Raw genomic sequence first — 16,816 nt, 5'->3', positions numbered from 1 at the left:
TTTTATGCCACTTATTAATATTATTGTTATTACTGATGTTTTTGTTCCTTTAAATACACTGGACACCTAACAAAGAACAAAACTGAGAAAATGTTTGTATTAATGGTTTTGATTGTGCAATCTTTTCTCATTGAACGTTAATTGATTATATATGTAATGCCCATCATTGACAGTAGGGGGCAGGATCCATTCATTGATTTGACTGCCATTAAGCTGAGGCCATGTAATTGTGTTGAGGTGCCTATTAACACACACTTGCAGGCCTCTTTTGAGAGCAGTGTTTAGCCTCTTGACTTAAACGTGTTTACTTTATTTCAAAGAGCTCCTCTAACTGTACGGTATGTGACTTTTGAGGGAGATCTGAAGGGGTAAATGGAGTTCTTCAAAGTGAAATCATTCTCTACCCATTTGCACCAGAAACTAAAAACAAATCCTGCAAGAGAGAGTCTGAACAGCTGTTAGAGACACGAGTCTCTCTCTGATACCTACGTTCCCGGGATGCTGGAGATCAAACGCTTTGCTTAGCACAGCATCCATTCCTGTCTGTCACACCCTCAGGCTAAACATCAGCGGTGTGCCTTAAAGCTTTCAAATGTGCTCATGACAAACTTAAAATGTCTCGATTAATATCTGACAACCCAGCTCCCCCCCCTCCCCACACCAATTCTCATATCTGCTTTGGCTGCTTATCCATCTTGTGGTTTCAGTTGGATGTGTCCGTCATGATGATGTTCCTGAATCCAAAGGGGGGAAAGATTCAGCCCCTGAAGACATCTTCAGATCTTGAGAATCTCTCACATTTGCTATAAGACATTGCAAGATGCTATAAATGCAGTGTTAATGACTTTATTTAAATTATTTTATTCCTTTCAAAAAAGTTGTTTGAAATAATGTTATATTTCAAAGTTACACTACCAGAGTCATTTACATGAGCTGCTGAATAATTGACAACCACAGAAATGATGATGGAAAAATGCAGAGGAACCTTGATAGTAGCCTCATGCCATGAACTCCCATCAGTCCTTTTTCTCCATCTTGACACTTAATGTCTCATCCATCCATCAACTTTTAACCAGACCTCATGGAAGATGGCGAGTGACTTAAAAGCCCAGCAAGTCAGACCTAATTAGGCAACGCCTAATCAGACAAACCCCAGCACAAGGGCACAAAGTGGATTGTAGGGAGCATTTAAGATCTCCTCTGTGGTTGACCCAGCAGAAGAAAAAAAAACCAAAAAAAAAACCACAAAGACATAACAATGAAGGAAACCTATACAAAATTACAAAAATATGTCCTGCTAACAAGAAGCTAAGAAGATAGTACATCCTTCTACATTCTTCCATTGATATTATGTCTCTGTTTTGATTTTTTTTCATCTATAAAAATAGATTTTTTTGTTTGTTTGTTTGTTTTTTTTAGAGAAATCGTGCTTAGGTTACACATTTTAATAACACTGAATTCACCCCTCTCACTGATGGGGCTAAAATGATGAATAGCCCAGAATAGCCTCAAGTACAGGACAGATTTAGGACAGTCGATCACTGCATGCTGATCAAAAGACTGGAGACATAGTTGGATGATCTGGTGTTCTTAACAAGATCAGGTCTAACTGGACATGCAGGTGGGGCAGTTGTTAGCGTGCATGACCCATGTACGGAGGTCTTAGTCCTCGACGCGGCAGACCTGGGTTCGAATCCGACCTGTGGTCCCCTCTCTCTCATGGCCCCTTTCCTATCAGGCTAATGTCGAAAAAACAAGCCACGAGTGCTGTAAAAACAACAAAAAATCAAACCTAAAACAGCAAATGTTGAAACTTTATGTCAAGTATAAAACAGTAAACATGGGGGAGTGTTGGCCTAGTGGCTAGAGCAGTGGACCTGTGCTCTGAGAAGGTTGCAAGCACTCGATTTGATCCCCAAAGCCTTCACTCTAGGTTCCTGAGCAAAACCCTTAGCCCCACACAGCTGCCCGGGCACCACACAATGGCAGCTGACTGCCACCCATTGGAGGGGATGGGTTAAATGCAGAGTGAATTTCCCCGTGGTGGGACAATAAAGAGATTTACATTACATAAATCAAAAGAAACAAAGATCATATTTGAAGTTCCTCAAGGCTTTAGAGCCACTTTCATTTAATGTCTACATTGACCATTTAATGTCATGGCAAGAACAAGACAAAAGGCAGTGGCATTAGGGGGTTTCCTCTGATGAGCAGAAAGTGCCTTTCAAATGATAACATTGTTTTTAATATGAGTTGTAATTAAACTCAACAAATATTCTATCAGTCCATTTGATCAATTTGTCCTTTTATCATGTCTTAACTACCTTTTTATGAGTATCAACATTTTCCTATGTGGGGTTTTAGTCTTTTTAAAATTAATTTTTATTCCTTTATTTAGAGAAGGATAAAACACATCAGAGTCTAATGTTCTTGGCTTTGTTGTACAAAAATTATGAGATGGAAATGCTTGACTGAAGTACTAGTAAATTAGCCTGTGTTTTTCTGCAAACCTGAGAAGGCAGGACACCAGACGGGAGGGACAAGACAAGAGGAGACAGAACAGCCGCGCAGCAACGTCTCCTCACTCTGTGAGCCTCTGCGCACTAAAATATTGAGCAGCTTTTGTTTTGCCTAGTTAAACATGCACTGATGTGACACAAACTGTGAACAAAGCCATTGCACACGCACGGGAATCCTCTTTTTGTATAATTTATGATGCAGTGAATACTTCACTGTTTGTTCTTTACATAAAACATCCAGAAAATACCTGCTTTGAAAAAAAAAACTCAAATATAATAAAATATATAAAAGAATTATGGTACAGAAAAAATATCCTAATTATTGAATGAATAAAAACATAAATTACTGGCTTCATCTCGGTAAGATGGTTGTCTTCTTCAGAGTAAGATAGTATTCTGTCTTTTCTCTGTCACCTGCTCTGCAAACAAAGAACTGATGAGTTTAAAAAACGCCCTGACAGATATTTATGACTCTTTTATTTTTGCATCTTTAGTAGGTTATTTAGCCGATAAGAGGCAACATAAGCATAATCTGAAACTCATTTGGAGGCATGTTTAGATGTTTTTCCAAAATATGGGTCAGGCTCTGGTTACAGCTGGACTACTGACCAGTGGCTTAACCCTATTTAGACCCAAACCTTAAAGAAAACCTCCAACCCAAAGACAGGAAGCTTTAGAAAAAACAAAATGGATTACATGAAAATAAAACAACCAAACAAAAAAAAATAAGGGTAAATCTCCCCCTTTACTGTTAATATCACAGTGTGTAGCTCATGTTTATCAAAAAATAGTACTGATATAAAAGGATATGTTCCAGAACCACAAAGTGCCCATTATATGTTAATTTTATTTTTTTTTTGTTAGAGAAAAAACATTTTGATATAAAACATTTATTCATTTTAGTTTTATTTATTCCTTAATCCATGACTGCTAACCAACACGGCTCTAATGCTTTTAGTTAGATTCATATGTTTTAAGATCACAACCAAATTATAAAACATATAATGAGTTTGATGACATCCCTAAAAGATAAAAGTCTCTTCCATAACTTGATCTGCACCTGGTAAAGGCAGTATATTTGTGTGTGTGTTTGGTAAAGTGGTGCAGTATCCACACAGGAGAAGTCAGCTTGTTTTACCATAAGATGGAATGGATAAGTCCATGACAGCCTTTAAGCCTTAAAACTGAACCCACCAACTCAGCTGTCTAAATCGTACAGACAATGAGAAAGAGATTCAGCAAACACATAGTGATCATCCTGTAGCATGAAATACTATTCACAGACACCCAAAACAATCTCTCTTATGGCTGGGAGCATGAATTATACATCCCTCAGGAGAATTGCTCTCTCTGCTTTTCCCCTTTTCTTCCTTTTGTCTTAAACTCTTCATAATGTTTCAGATGTTTTTTTTTCTCTCATAATAAATCAGCAGCATAGAATTAAATTATTAGAAGTTAATGCAATCATTCATTAGGAAAGGTTTTAAATGATCTGCTTCAAAGAGTGATGAGCATGACTAAGATTAGCAACTGGAAAAGGCAATTTGTTCTCTCATTAATACTTCCTCAACACGTGTGCTAAATCCGTTTTTTCTATTTGTAGGCCAGCATGTGTTAATGCATTCTTCTTTTTCCAGTTTATAAGAAATGAATTCATCTAGAAGTGTCAATACCTGGAAAAATCTTTAGGATGTTGAGGCTGAACTGCATCAAGTCACTCCTGATGAATAAATTATTTCATATTCAACAAAAGGAACAAAATTTCTGCTGACATTCAACAAACACGTTTGCACAAGAGGTAGAGGTATGCTTCAGCGCAGCAACCTGTAAGTGTGTATATGATGTGTGTTTATGTGAGTGAGTCTGTCTCAGATAAAACAAACCCTACATACAACAGCCCAGGGACACTCCAACCATAATTGTGCAGGGTGGCATTTAAGAAACACTCACACAACAGGGGTCAATTCCTCTTCAGGTCACTGAGAATGACATCATCAAACTACCATTAACTCGGCAAACAATCCTAGTCCTTCTACAGCTGTAGTGACATTGTATTCCTTCAAAACAAACAGTCGTCACCAAGGCTTTGCCCTCAATCTAAAACCATAACCTCCGAGTGAATAACAGAGAAATATCCATCTAGGTGGGATGGACTGGAGGTGAGGACAGGAGAACTGAAAATGAAAAGGCAAACAAATTCTTCAAAACCACTCCCACCCCCCCCTCACCTCCATACTTTCCTCCTCCACCTAAAAGACACTCAGTTTTCCTTTAAGCTTAAATCTCAACAGACACAAAGAAGAATATAGCATAAAGAGCAAAGATTGAGTCTTTAAGCTGGGTTTTTCAGAAACACTGTCTTATATGATTAACCTGCGTCACAGCCACTTGGTTTCACATTGAGTTGACCTATTAGAGACCACTTTGTTGTATCAGGTAGGCCTGACTGTGGCCTGGCATTAACAGTAGGCCAAGGTGTGCATTTGACATAAAGGCATCAAGAAAGTGTCCAGATGGAGCACACAGTTTTTCTGTAATAATAGCTTGAAATTCTACTGTTAAATAATTAATGTGCCCTATCTAACACAAAGTGGATGGGATGCAGAAAGCACTCTCTTTTCCTTCTTACTTACTACCGATAGGCACAATGCACATGATGGTGCTTGTGTTTCTTTGCTTTTATGTGTCATAGTATTGTATGCTCCTAGATGAGTGGACAAAGGGGAAAGCATTGTTTAAAAGCCAATGTAAAAGGTAAATGATAAAACAAGGTAAACAAGGAGCTGTCACATGTATAGTGTAGGTATTCACCCCAAGGGGAAAGCTGTTTTTGCCATTTCTACATTAAAAGGAATTTAGATATAGATATTATTGACAGGTTCTGTTAGTACAGAGATGTTGTGTGATATAACCTTTGAGGAGGCCAAAATGGTAATGAAAAAGGCAAAAAATTGATCTTAATGGCCAAACCTCACTATTAACGATTCATTGAGCTCATGTTGTTTTTCTGTCCTGTTTTTACAAGAAACAATCTTATTTGGCACCAAGGTGCAATAAAAGCACAGAGGCGTATTGGAGGTTATGGCAGGAGAAGTCACATGATCAATACCATCCCGACCCACCTCTCTTCGCCTCCTCCACTACTCGTCTTCCTTTCTCTCCTCACCACCTTTCCTCCCAATCAATTATCTTCCCCAAGTAAATAGATCTGTCTCCATGCTCGCTGCTCCCAGCTGGAACCTGATCTTCCTCCTCCTCCTCATTGTCCCAGCCAAGTCACAGAGCGAAACCGGATATCTACCAGAACACTACAGCAAACTCTCCTCCAGAATGTATTGAAGTGCAAAGGCTATAAAAAGCCCAATGACATCATCTTTGTATTCCTCAGTATTATATTTACTTTACTCTGACCTCTAAAAGAGTCTCAGATATGCAGCCTTCTACATGAGGAAATCGTTACGACTCACCAAACCCAAAAAAAATAACTTTTATAAAATCATAAATGTTAACCGCCTTGTTTTTAAGAAGAAATACCTTTTTAAATTATATTATGGTAGCATAATGGGTAATATGAAAACAAGAACTGTTCAGATAATAAACATTTAATGAATATAGGTTTATATTTTTTATTTTTTGTCACTATTCAAAATAAAATCAGATAAACAGAACTTGGAAATTATGTGAGGGAAGTTTTTTCTTAATAATCGGCATGTTTATGAATCCAACCTATTGATTATTTTGATTTTAAATACATAGTAGAGAATGAGGCTATAAGCAAAGACATTTTACATGAGTAAAATTAAAATAATAAAATAATAAAAAAACAAATATTTAGCTTTGTTTAATTAAAGTAGAAAATTATTATTGTTATTGCTCTTAATAATAATATAATAATATACTGATTATACCATCCATCCATCCATCCATCCATCCATCCATCCATCCATCCATCCATCCATCCATCCATCCATCCATCCATCCATCCATCCATCCATCCATCCATCCATCCATCCATCCATCCATCCATCCATCCATCCATCCATCTTCTCCCGTTTATTCTGCCTATCTCTGGCAGTCTATTGACCAGAGGCGGGGTACACCTTGGATAGGTCACCATTCTGTAACAGCTGATTATACTTTTAACATAATCATTTTTCTAGTGTTTACATATTGATGGGTTGGAGTTTTATATATAGAAAAAAGCTCAAATAAATTTTGACTGTTGGGTAAATGTAGTATTTTTTTAGGTAAACTTAACAGAGCTCATGGTGTGTAAGCAAAATCCTTGTGTACCTTTGTTTAACAGAAAAAAAACTAAAAATCCCACTATATTAACTGGGAAATAGAAATATTTGGCTTCTTCAGAAGGCATTTAGATTAACCAGGTGGAATTTACTCCTTTATTTAGACCTCCATTCGAACTGTGCAGATGAGGCAGCACACATTTCAAAAATTGGCCCATTCCTCCTGACAAACCCAGAACAAATGAGTCAAGGTCATGGCCTCCTTTGCTCATAAAGCTTTGGTCTACAGGACTGAGATCAGAGCTTTGAGATGGCCCTTCCAAAAAATAAACTTTGTTGTCCCTAAGTCTATTTAAACTAAGAAATGTTGTCATACAATGCCATACGTTTTGAACAGTTTACATGATCTTGGCTCTCCCTTACCATATTGCAGGGATGGAGTTTTAGTGTGTGAAAACTTCCCCAGGTTTCTTCCAAATGTAAAACTGACTATTATCGCTAGAGTTCAGTCAGACAGACTGCAGGACATGTTTTCAAAATTTAATGCCTGGTTGATGAGAGAACTTGCACACTGCAATCTTTTATGTTGCTGATGAAGGTTCTCAGTCATCCAGGTCATAGTCATTCCGTAAAAATTCAAAAAATATCCACTGGACTTGGTTTCCAAGATTTGAAGACGTTTCGCCACCTCTCCAGGAAGCTTTCTCAATTCAAATGTCTGGAACCGCAGTGAGTTTGAGTCTTATATAGACTCTATAGCGATACAAGGCTTTGTCTATATAAGACTCAAACCCACTGCGGATCCAGACATTTGAATTTGGAAAGCTTCCTGGAAACGTCTTCAAATCTTGGAAACCAAGTACAGTGGATATTTTTTGAATTTTTACGGAATCTTTTATGTTAAATTTTCTTTAAAAGAGTGCTTTATCTCTGTGGGATTTTTCAGTCTACCTTCATATGAAACTTGTTTTAACTTTAAAAATTGCATTTTATTACCATATTCAGCCAGGATCTTTCAAAGATCTGTTGGTTTTGTTTAGGCATGATATACACATTTTGAACCAGAAGCTGTTTATCTTGGGGACAAGCAATCTTTTTCTTGAACTTTGATATAACACACACATATATATATATATATATATATATATATATATATATATATATATATATATATATATATATATATATATATATATATATATATATATAATTTTTGGATATATAGATGATGTCTTATAAAGAACCAGTGTGTTTAAGGTGTTGCAGACAAGAGTTTTGTAATTGTAAATTTATCTAGGCATTATCTTCTGGGCTCTCTTAAATTCTTTTTAAAGGCTCAGTAATTCTCTTTATACCTGTCTAAATGTGTAAGTTAATATCTTAATAAGAATGCACACACAGCTTTTTTTTCACAAATAACAATACCCCAAATGAACCCCACACCCTATTATTATGCCTGTTCATTGTACAAGGTGTCTACAACAGGAATCCCCAAGAGTTCTTGAAAATGAAATTGTTCATTCCATGAGTGCCACAGACAGAGAGGGTGGAGATGCAGGAAGAGCCAATCTATATCTCCTGTGACCCTCAGCAACATGTCGTTATACTTGCTAATCAGATTTAGAGACAACAAGTGAAAAGGATGGCCTCTCTGGGCCGTTTGCTTTTGTAAATGGATCTGCTTAATATGGGAGATTAATAGACTGCTATCTCATCTTCCATGCGATTGAAGCTATGATCTGGTTACTGAGAAACATGATGAATGTTGAGGTAGAGGTACATCTTAACTCTTTCAAGGCAGAAGGCAACACAGACTTGCAAGGTTCTGTTTGTTAAAATGCTATGTAGGGCAGCAGTAATGATGATGTCTGCAGGGCTGTTGAGTTATTAGCATCAATGTGTGAAATTGATTTTTTTTTCAGCTCCCAGATGTGTCAAATTACAATATAATCTAATTCTGTAAGGTTGCTGGGAAGTAATTATGCTTGCCTTGGGTGTTTTGGGTGAGATGCTCGCCTCAGTTGAAAGTATTCAATTAGCATCTTTATATAAGGTGTGCTTTTTCTTTTTGCTGGGATCAATACTAGAAATCTCTATGATCTTAAAAATCTAATCAGTAGAAAAAATAGTCCAGATTATTTGGTGCGGGGACCTGCACTGGAAAAACGACCTAGAAATAAGTAAAAATTTTCTCAAATTAAGTGTATTTATCCTTAATATGAGTAGGTAAATGAGACAGTTTGCCAGTTGAATGAGTATTTTTACTCTTAAAACAAGATAATTGGATAACATGCACTTGAAATAAGACAATGCAATTGTTTTTTCTTATTTTAAGTGTAAATTGTCTCGTTCGATTGGCAAAATGTCTCTTTTACCTCCTCAAACCAAGAACAAATGCACTTATTTTGAGAAAAAAGAACTTATGCAAATTTAGATTTTTCCTAGTGTGTTAAGTTATGAGGAAGAATTATCTGCAGTCAGTGGCCAGATGTGACTCAGTTTGAATAAAAAATGTATGACTGATTAGACAAGGAAATGCCTTCTTGGAACTTACAAGAAAACAAAACAAATAAATAATGGCCTAGTGTTTAGAGCAGCATGCTTGTACTCTGAGAAGGTCGCAATTACCCGTTTCGATCCCCACAGCCTCCACCATGCACTGGAAAAAACAAAATCTAGATAAGCAATTTCTTCTTAAAATTAGCGCATTTGTTCTTGAATTGAGGAGATAAAAGAGATATTTTGCCAATGGAACAAGACAATTTACATTTAAAATAAGAAAATACAATTGCATTGTCTTATTTCAAGTGCTTATTATCTAATTATCTTATTTAAAGAGTAAAAATACTCATTCCATTGGCAAATCATCTTATTTATCTACTCAAATTAAGGGTAATTACACTTAATTTAAGACATTTTTACTCATTTTTAGAATGTTTTTGCAGTGTGGGTCCCTGAGCAAGACCGTTAACCCCACGCTGCTCCAAGGGTGCCACACAATGGCAGCCCACTGCTCCCCAAGGGTATGGGTTAAATGTAGAGGTAAATTTCTCCAGTGTTAGAACAATAAAGTGAAATTATATTAACTATAGATTAAAAATGTTTGTAATAAGAATAAATCTTCTATTGCATTTCAGTGACTATATACAGCATGATCAAAAAGTTAATCTTTTTACAAAATCTAATTCAAGAAAGATAAACTTTGTTTTTGTTATCTTTGATAATATTAGCTTACAGCAAATGAAAATTGAATTCTTAGCCTATTAAAACAGTATGTAAATGCACTGCTATTTATGTGAACCCAATATTGAGGTTATAGGTCTTTTTGAATGAATTACTACATAAATAGCATGATGTTGAGTCAATCAGGCTGTTGCACTGCTGAAGTATAAAGTAAAGCCAGGTTACCTTTTAATTGTTACTTTTGATTGTTGCACCTGGTGTCTCTCATCATTCTTCTGACAACAACCTATAGATTCTTTTTGAAGTTGAGGAGAGTTTGCTGGCCAGTAAAGAACAGTGACCAGTCAGCAAACTGAACATTGAGGATTATAATTATTAACACAGAGGGGATTATGTTACCCTGAGCTATCTCTATAGTTATGCTGCTATAGACTTAGGTTGCTGGAGGACATAGGTACCACTTTTCAACATTTCATTATACTTCTACTCTCCAACTCTAGAGTATTTGTTAGTTCCACTTCTAACTTTATATTCTCTCTCCTTTTTCCTGTCATTGTGGCCAACCTGGTTCTTGTTTGACTGTGGCATCATCCTGGAGATGGTCATCAGCTGGGCTGCTGCCATCAGCAACTCACATTATGTCTGATACCTGCTAGTCATAGCTATGGGCTCATGGCATGAAAACCAGCTCATATTTGATCTGCTCTACTGCGTCTTTCCTAGACAGAAGCATCTGTGAAGCTAATTTACGATGAACTTTTCTAACACAAAAAATATTTTAGAAAGTGATTCTATGTTCCCTTTGTGTTTCTTCTATCTCCTTGAACCAATACTCGTGCTTTGGCAAAATTCTGCTCACAATGAGCCTGGTAGTGCTGGTGGTTACTTCTTGTTAAAAGGGAGTCTTTCCTCTCCACTACTAATGTATGCATACATGGTGTGAGTGATTCCTCCAGGGTCAACAACAAAATGCAAGCAAATATCTGCTGTCGCCACATGCTCATCCAGGAGGAGTGATGCCAGAAATCAGTTAAGTTTCCCTAGATAGAAAACTGTAAACCCATCTGTCTGAAAGACTCAAACGAAATATCACTGTACAGTAAACATTCTTAAGATGAGGTCTTGAACTGATGGGATAGAAATAAAATTAATAGATTATACCATTGGTACTTTTGATGGAGACAGTAGGTGCAAAGACTTGCTGAAATTAGCACCTCCATATTGCTTGCAGAGGAAAGCATTAAGGGGTCTTAAATTTAAAATCAGCTAAAAGGCTCTGCTGACTTTATACTTGAAAGGAATTGGTGGATCAAAATCAGCAAATGACATGGGGCCCCAAAACATCACATACTGTGGAAGATTAACACTGGACTTCAATCAGTATGGATTCTGTGCATCTCCACTTTAATTTCAGACAGTAAGATCTTTACATTAATTTAACAGCCAATGACCAACCCCTTTCCTCCTCCACCCAGGCAAATAAGATGTTATATTCTATTTACAGTCTCTTAATACAAGGAAAGGCAAAGATCTAACCAATGCCCATCAAGTATGATAGTTCTTGAAGCTTTGACTTCAGCCACAAACTCTTTAATGTCCTTTAGTACACAACCTTTTTAGTGCCTTGTTTATCCCTGTAGTTTGTCAACTTTTTTTCTTCCACTTAGTTGTCCTTTATAACTTCAAATTTAGTTATAATGGAAAGTTAAATCTTTTTGGCATAATGTCTTTTTATACATAGCTATATATTGGGAATATTTTTAAGAGTGGGCTTTTTTGTCGTATTTGTTAGCTGTAAGCCAGTGTCATCAAAATTTAGAGAAATAACTGTTTGAAATATGTCATTGCTTTAAATGAATGAATGCATGTGTCACTTTTTAAATCTAATTGTTAAAAGAAATTTGCTCTCTGATAATTTTCTATTTTATTGAGAGACACCTTTAAACACAAGTGTTTTATCTTGCTACTTAGTAAAAAACAACACTGCACAGCTGTTTAAATTAAGGTTTTGTATAGTTTTGTTCAAATTTTGTTAAATCTAAAGTCAGTTTAAATCTTACTGCAAATTTGGTGAAACGATCAGAAAGACAACATCCAGAAAACATGAACATATAAAGTGTAAAATGAAAACTAACACAATAATCCATACCCTCACAGTGTATCTAAATACATGAATATAGAGGTTTAGGGAGCAACACAGTGATCCAGTTTTTTAAAAGAAAACGGTCTTAGTTCCAAACACATTTTATAATTTCAGTTCCATATTCCTTTGTTTTCCTTCCAGCATGTTGTTCAATCTGTGTAAAAACTACACAGAAAATCTGTCAACCCCAACAGAGCCTATTTAGTTGCTGAAGAACCATAATGGCTGATGCCTTGAAGGCAAACTAATTATCAGGTACTTAACAGTCCGAACCCTTTGATGCATGATCTGCGAATGAATTGGATGCACATAAACAATTCACCTACTTTTCTTTATTAAATTTGTTCATTATGTGTTTCTCTATTTCTTCATCCTCTTTCTTTATCTTTATGTGTTTCCTTTCATTTGTTTTCAACATGTCGCTGTTCTGTTTTTTTCTTGTTTCCCCCCCGTTCAGAGAACCAGCTGGGAAACTGGCCTTGGGACACAAGCTAGCAGCATGCAACCATATGTTAGATATTTTAAAGGAAGGTGTTTTTGTGTGTTTAAAAAAGAGACAAGGGGAGGAGGGAATACTTGCTGAAGTACACTACAGTGTAACAGTTAAGTAGGACATTTATCCGGCAGTGGTTTGTCTTCCCCTGTTGTGCTTGGATGTGAGCAACACTAAGAATTAGCGGTGCAAACACATGCACATTGACTGCAAAAAGCAGAGACAGACTGCTGAGAGCGACTTGTTAGAAACACTGACACAGTTGCTCATTAGACAGTTTCTTCTTGGATTGGGGCCAAATATCTGCAGGTCACAACTCATTGAAGTAACAGGCATTGTAAATCACTGATGTATTGAAGTGCTGAAAAGCAACACAGAACTGTTTCATCATTATTTACTCTACTTATGTCACATTTTGTGTATGACTGTAAATAAATATACAAAGCGTAAGCTGATATGCTAACAACTTTCATGAGAATCCAGTTGTACAGTAGTGCGATAATATGCTTTTAAATTGCAGCTAATTAGCCTTTCTTCAACTTTATTATAATTTCAAGTATGTGACTTCTTACAATGACATTTACTAAATACAATATATTTACTGTTTTCTTAAAGTGGACTGTAGGTTATCTCTACTAGAGTAAACTACCAGTTGATAGGACATAAAATGAGATCTTTACTTAAGCTTTGGTACACCTCTCATTTCTAAGCTCATATACTAAATTTAGTTAAATGAAAAGCAGTGATGGCTTCAAAAAAGTGTATCTTCACTTTGCCGCTTGAAGTAGTGCAGACAAATAAAACCAAGGGCGTAACCAAAGAAGAGGATTGCATTCTTAAACTACTCGTTGCTTTGGTCAAAGTACAAAAACTCAAAAGCATATTTTCATTTCAAACATTCATCTCTTATGATCTCTTTAAGGTTAGAGAGGCCTAGTCACATTGGATTAGTCTATTGACTGGTTAAAAAGGGCAACCGTAAAACAGGCTCTTGTAGATTTGGGACAAACTTGCTGTGAAGGTGTTTAAAAGTACAAAAGTAGCCATTCAAAATTTCTCCACTTTCCTTTATGGGCCCTTAGCTGGTCCTTGGCTGCTCCCCTACAATTACTTTATAAACATCAGTCTTTGTACTAAAATAATATTTCTGTCATTATTTGTGGACATTAAGATCTAACGAGAAGCGTCTGCTCCTGGTCAGACCCTGTAATTCAGTGAAAGGGTGGAGTCACATAAAAAAAAATACAGTGGAAGTTGGAGGGGATTTTGCTGCCATTCGACTGGCTTTTGACTGAGAAGGGCCATTTTGAATGGCTGCTACTGTATAGAGAATGATCTTTTATTTCCAGGTGGATCATCTAAATAAGTGGTCCTCCTAATTGTCAAGCATTCTGGTGATATATGTTTACATAAGGCCCGTCCCGTTAGCTATCTTTTTATGCTCATGTGCACTTTCAGGCATATATCTGTGGCAAGCTACGGTTTCAGACAGTCATTAAAGCTCACCTTTCTCACCACCGTTCTTTGAAAATGGTCAAGGGTCGTAAGAGAAAAAGTGTGTGAGTTTGTGAGATGAAAAGAAAGGACTCAGAAGATGCAGATATATCCCTAAATGCATTGCGCAGAAAGATCTCCTCGCAAAGCATTATGGGATTTGCAGACTCACCACTGTCGGGTAGCGTTTAATAACAAAGATGGCGCAGGCACTGCGCAGTCGAGGAGGAGTTGCGTGACCACCACAGCAAAAAGCGGTGATTATCTGTCTGAATGGTCAGTTAACTGAGTTTGCTATAAAGTACTCTAAAGTCCCCGCTCTATATAGTGATTGATGAATTTAAGGGTTAGGGCGGATGTTCGGGCACAGTAAGCTTGTATGAGCTATGAGAACAGTAACTTTTTAAACAGAGCATGCGCAAGGAGAAATGGGCTCATGAAGGCTCTTGCACAAGCATTTTTTTTTTAAGTGGAGAAGGCGGGACTTTTAAAAACTCCCCAAAATACTCCACAATACCTTTAAATTTGGAACACTTTTACTTCAAGTTTAAATGCACTAAAATCTGTAACAATTAATGAAGGAAAACACGCTACAATCTTTTTTTTCAGTCATATCTACCCATCTAAGTTGACAATGATGATCTAATGATGATCTGAATAGTATGATAGCCTGCTTACTAATTTAAGGATGCCTTCATAAGTGATAAATTGTCTGAAGTCAAATACGAGTTCTGTCAACATCAATGAACTTCAGGAAGATCAGGAAGGCAAATTCGCTCATTTGGTGCGAATATGCCTTTTTTTTTTTTTAGTGGTTATACAGAAAAATGTCAGGGGTTGACAGGGGTTAAGCTAGGCAATGAGGTTTAAAGATCACATAAATCCGTTACTAATTTAATATTTTACATTTCTTTGCAATCACACCCAAAGAGCAGTATTAGTTAGCTGTCCTCCATATATGGTCAAATTGAAGAAGCATTTTAGTTATTCATTTCAATGCCATTCACTAGACAATGGTACAATTTATTGTTGGATGTGTTTAATAGCCTTTAAATGTATTAGTTTTGTTCTTTTAGGTCATTGAACAAGTTGGGTTGGAGATCATGTTTTCTCACTAATTCTTGCAGAAAACCAGGAAACTGTAAAAGGTTCACACACTCACTCTACTTGTATTATCAACAAGCCATAACTGCTTGGGAAACTGGAATAATTCATGAATTTTAGGACATGCCATGCTGTCCTTTGTCCCTCTGTCCATACATTTATGTCCTCATGCTTTTTTCCCCTAAGGGTAAGAGTGAAGGTCCAGCCTCCATTTCTCATTAACCCACTGGCTGGATAAATCAAAGAGCAGGGCAGACAGGAGACCCTCAGCCTTGGCCATTCAGATAACAAGAACACCCTACACCATTCATAGCCTACAGCCCAGTGATATATGGATCTGCGGAGGCTAATAGCAAAGTATTGACAGGGAAATGGTGTGCTTATCCTGCTCCTGCATGCTGGGGAGAGGTCCCCAAAGCAGATGGGATACACATCAGGGAGAGGGAAAGGGGAGGAGGAGGGGTGAGTAGATGAGATAGAACTGTACTGGGAAAAATAGGTCCTTTATTGCTTTATTTCAGCTAATTTGTTCCTTAGTTTGAGTAGGGAAAACTACTTTACTCTTCTTTATGTGAATGTTTAAGGACTGGTTACTCCTAAAAATCTGTAAATTACATGTACTGACTTCCAGAGTACACCCAGAAGAATATAGTCTGAATGTCTGCAAGTACAGCAAAGTTAGGACTCTTTCATATTAAAATAGGCAGACTATCCTAATATTTAGAGGAAAGAATTCGCTAATTCAACAATTTATTAACTAGTCACAAATTTGCTAAACTCCAAAAGTGAGTTTGAATTTGATCAAGTTGTGTGTTGCTTGTAAGGCTCTACTTGAAGGACATGATTTAAAAGAACATTTGTGATTTGCGTATTGAGTCTAAAAATGTTTTTAGCCAAGAAGTGAAAAGTTCCTGAGGCAGCAGAGTTCTGAAACCTAAAGACAGGATGATTAACACAGAACCAGAAAGAAACATTGATCCACTAGTCAGTCATTTGCGATAAGTCTGTAAAGTAATTCTTTCTCTTTTTGAGGGGGATAGGTGTGTGTGTGTGGTTTTAGGAATTTCTGCGAAATTCTTTCTAATTTCCGTCTTGCTTTTCCCTTCGATCACTAACCTTCTCATCCAAGCTGATGGTTGCCTAGACATCCCCAAGCAGAGCACTAGGAGAAACCAGATCAGTTTGTGGTTTTTGGAGAGACATCTTGACAGACAGAAACGATGCTGGAGGCGAAGCTCACTGTCCGCCCAGGCAAGAAAGGAACTGAGGAAGCAGAACTGCAAGTTAGTCCATAGACAAGAAAAAGCTAGTCTGTACTACCAAAATAAGATGTATTATCTTCTTCTGTTCTATTCCTGATGTTCTGGAAGCTGATTAACCAAAAGCTGTTTTGTGAAGCTTTTAATTCCTCCTCTCAAACCATTGTCTCCTTAGTCTGACTTATGGTACTAGAACTTATAATTACACAACAAAAAAACTAATTTTTTAACTTAACCAACTGACCAACTAGTTAATCATTAAGAATAATAATGCAATTATTCTGATTCCTCTCGTGTGGTTCAAATAAGCTATGACTCTATCACAATAATTATTAGCTCTGGATGTTGTCCATTTATTAAATATAATATATTTGACA

General features: G+C 36.8%; 1 long non-coding RNA gene across 4 annotated transcripts in view; it reads right to left on the bottom strand.

The window, feature by feature from the left end:
- LOC119771861 overlaps positions 1–16,816 on the bottom strand; it is an 88,349-nt gene that overhangs the window by 9,367 nt on the left and 62,166 nt on the right. For all 4 annotated transcript variants that reach the window (XR_005279192.1, XR_005279191.1, XR_005279193.1 and 1 more), the window contains one exon: positions 16,297–16,443. This is a non-coding gene — a long non-coding RNA (uncharacterized LOC119771861). The remainder of the gene's footprint in view (positions 1–16,296; positions 16,444–16,816) is intronic.

This window comes from Cyprinodon tularosa, unplaced genomic scaffold, assembly GCF_016077235.1.
Source record: "Cyprinodon tularosa strain WSP-4 unplaced genomic scaffold, ASM1607723v1 ctg691, whole genome shotgun sequence".
NCBI classification, from domain to species: Eukaryota; Metazoa; Chordata; class Actinopteri; order Cyprinodontiformes; family Cyprinodontidae; genus Cyprinodon; species Cyprinodon tularosa.
Note: the sequence above shows the minus strand (reverse complement) of the source record. Positions and strands in the feature narration are given on the sequence as shown.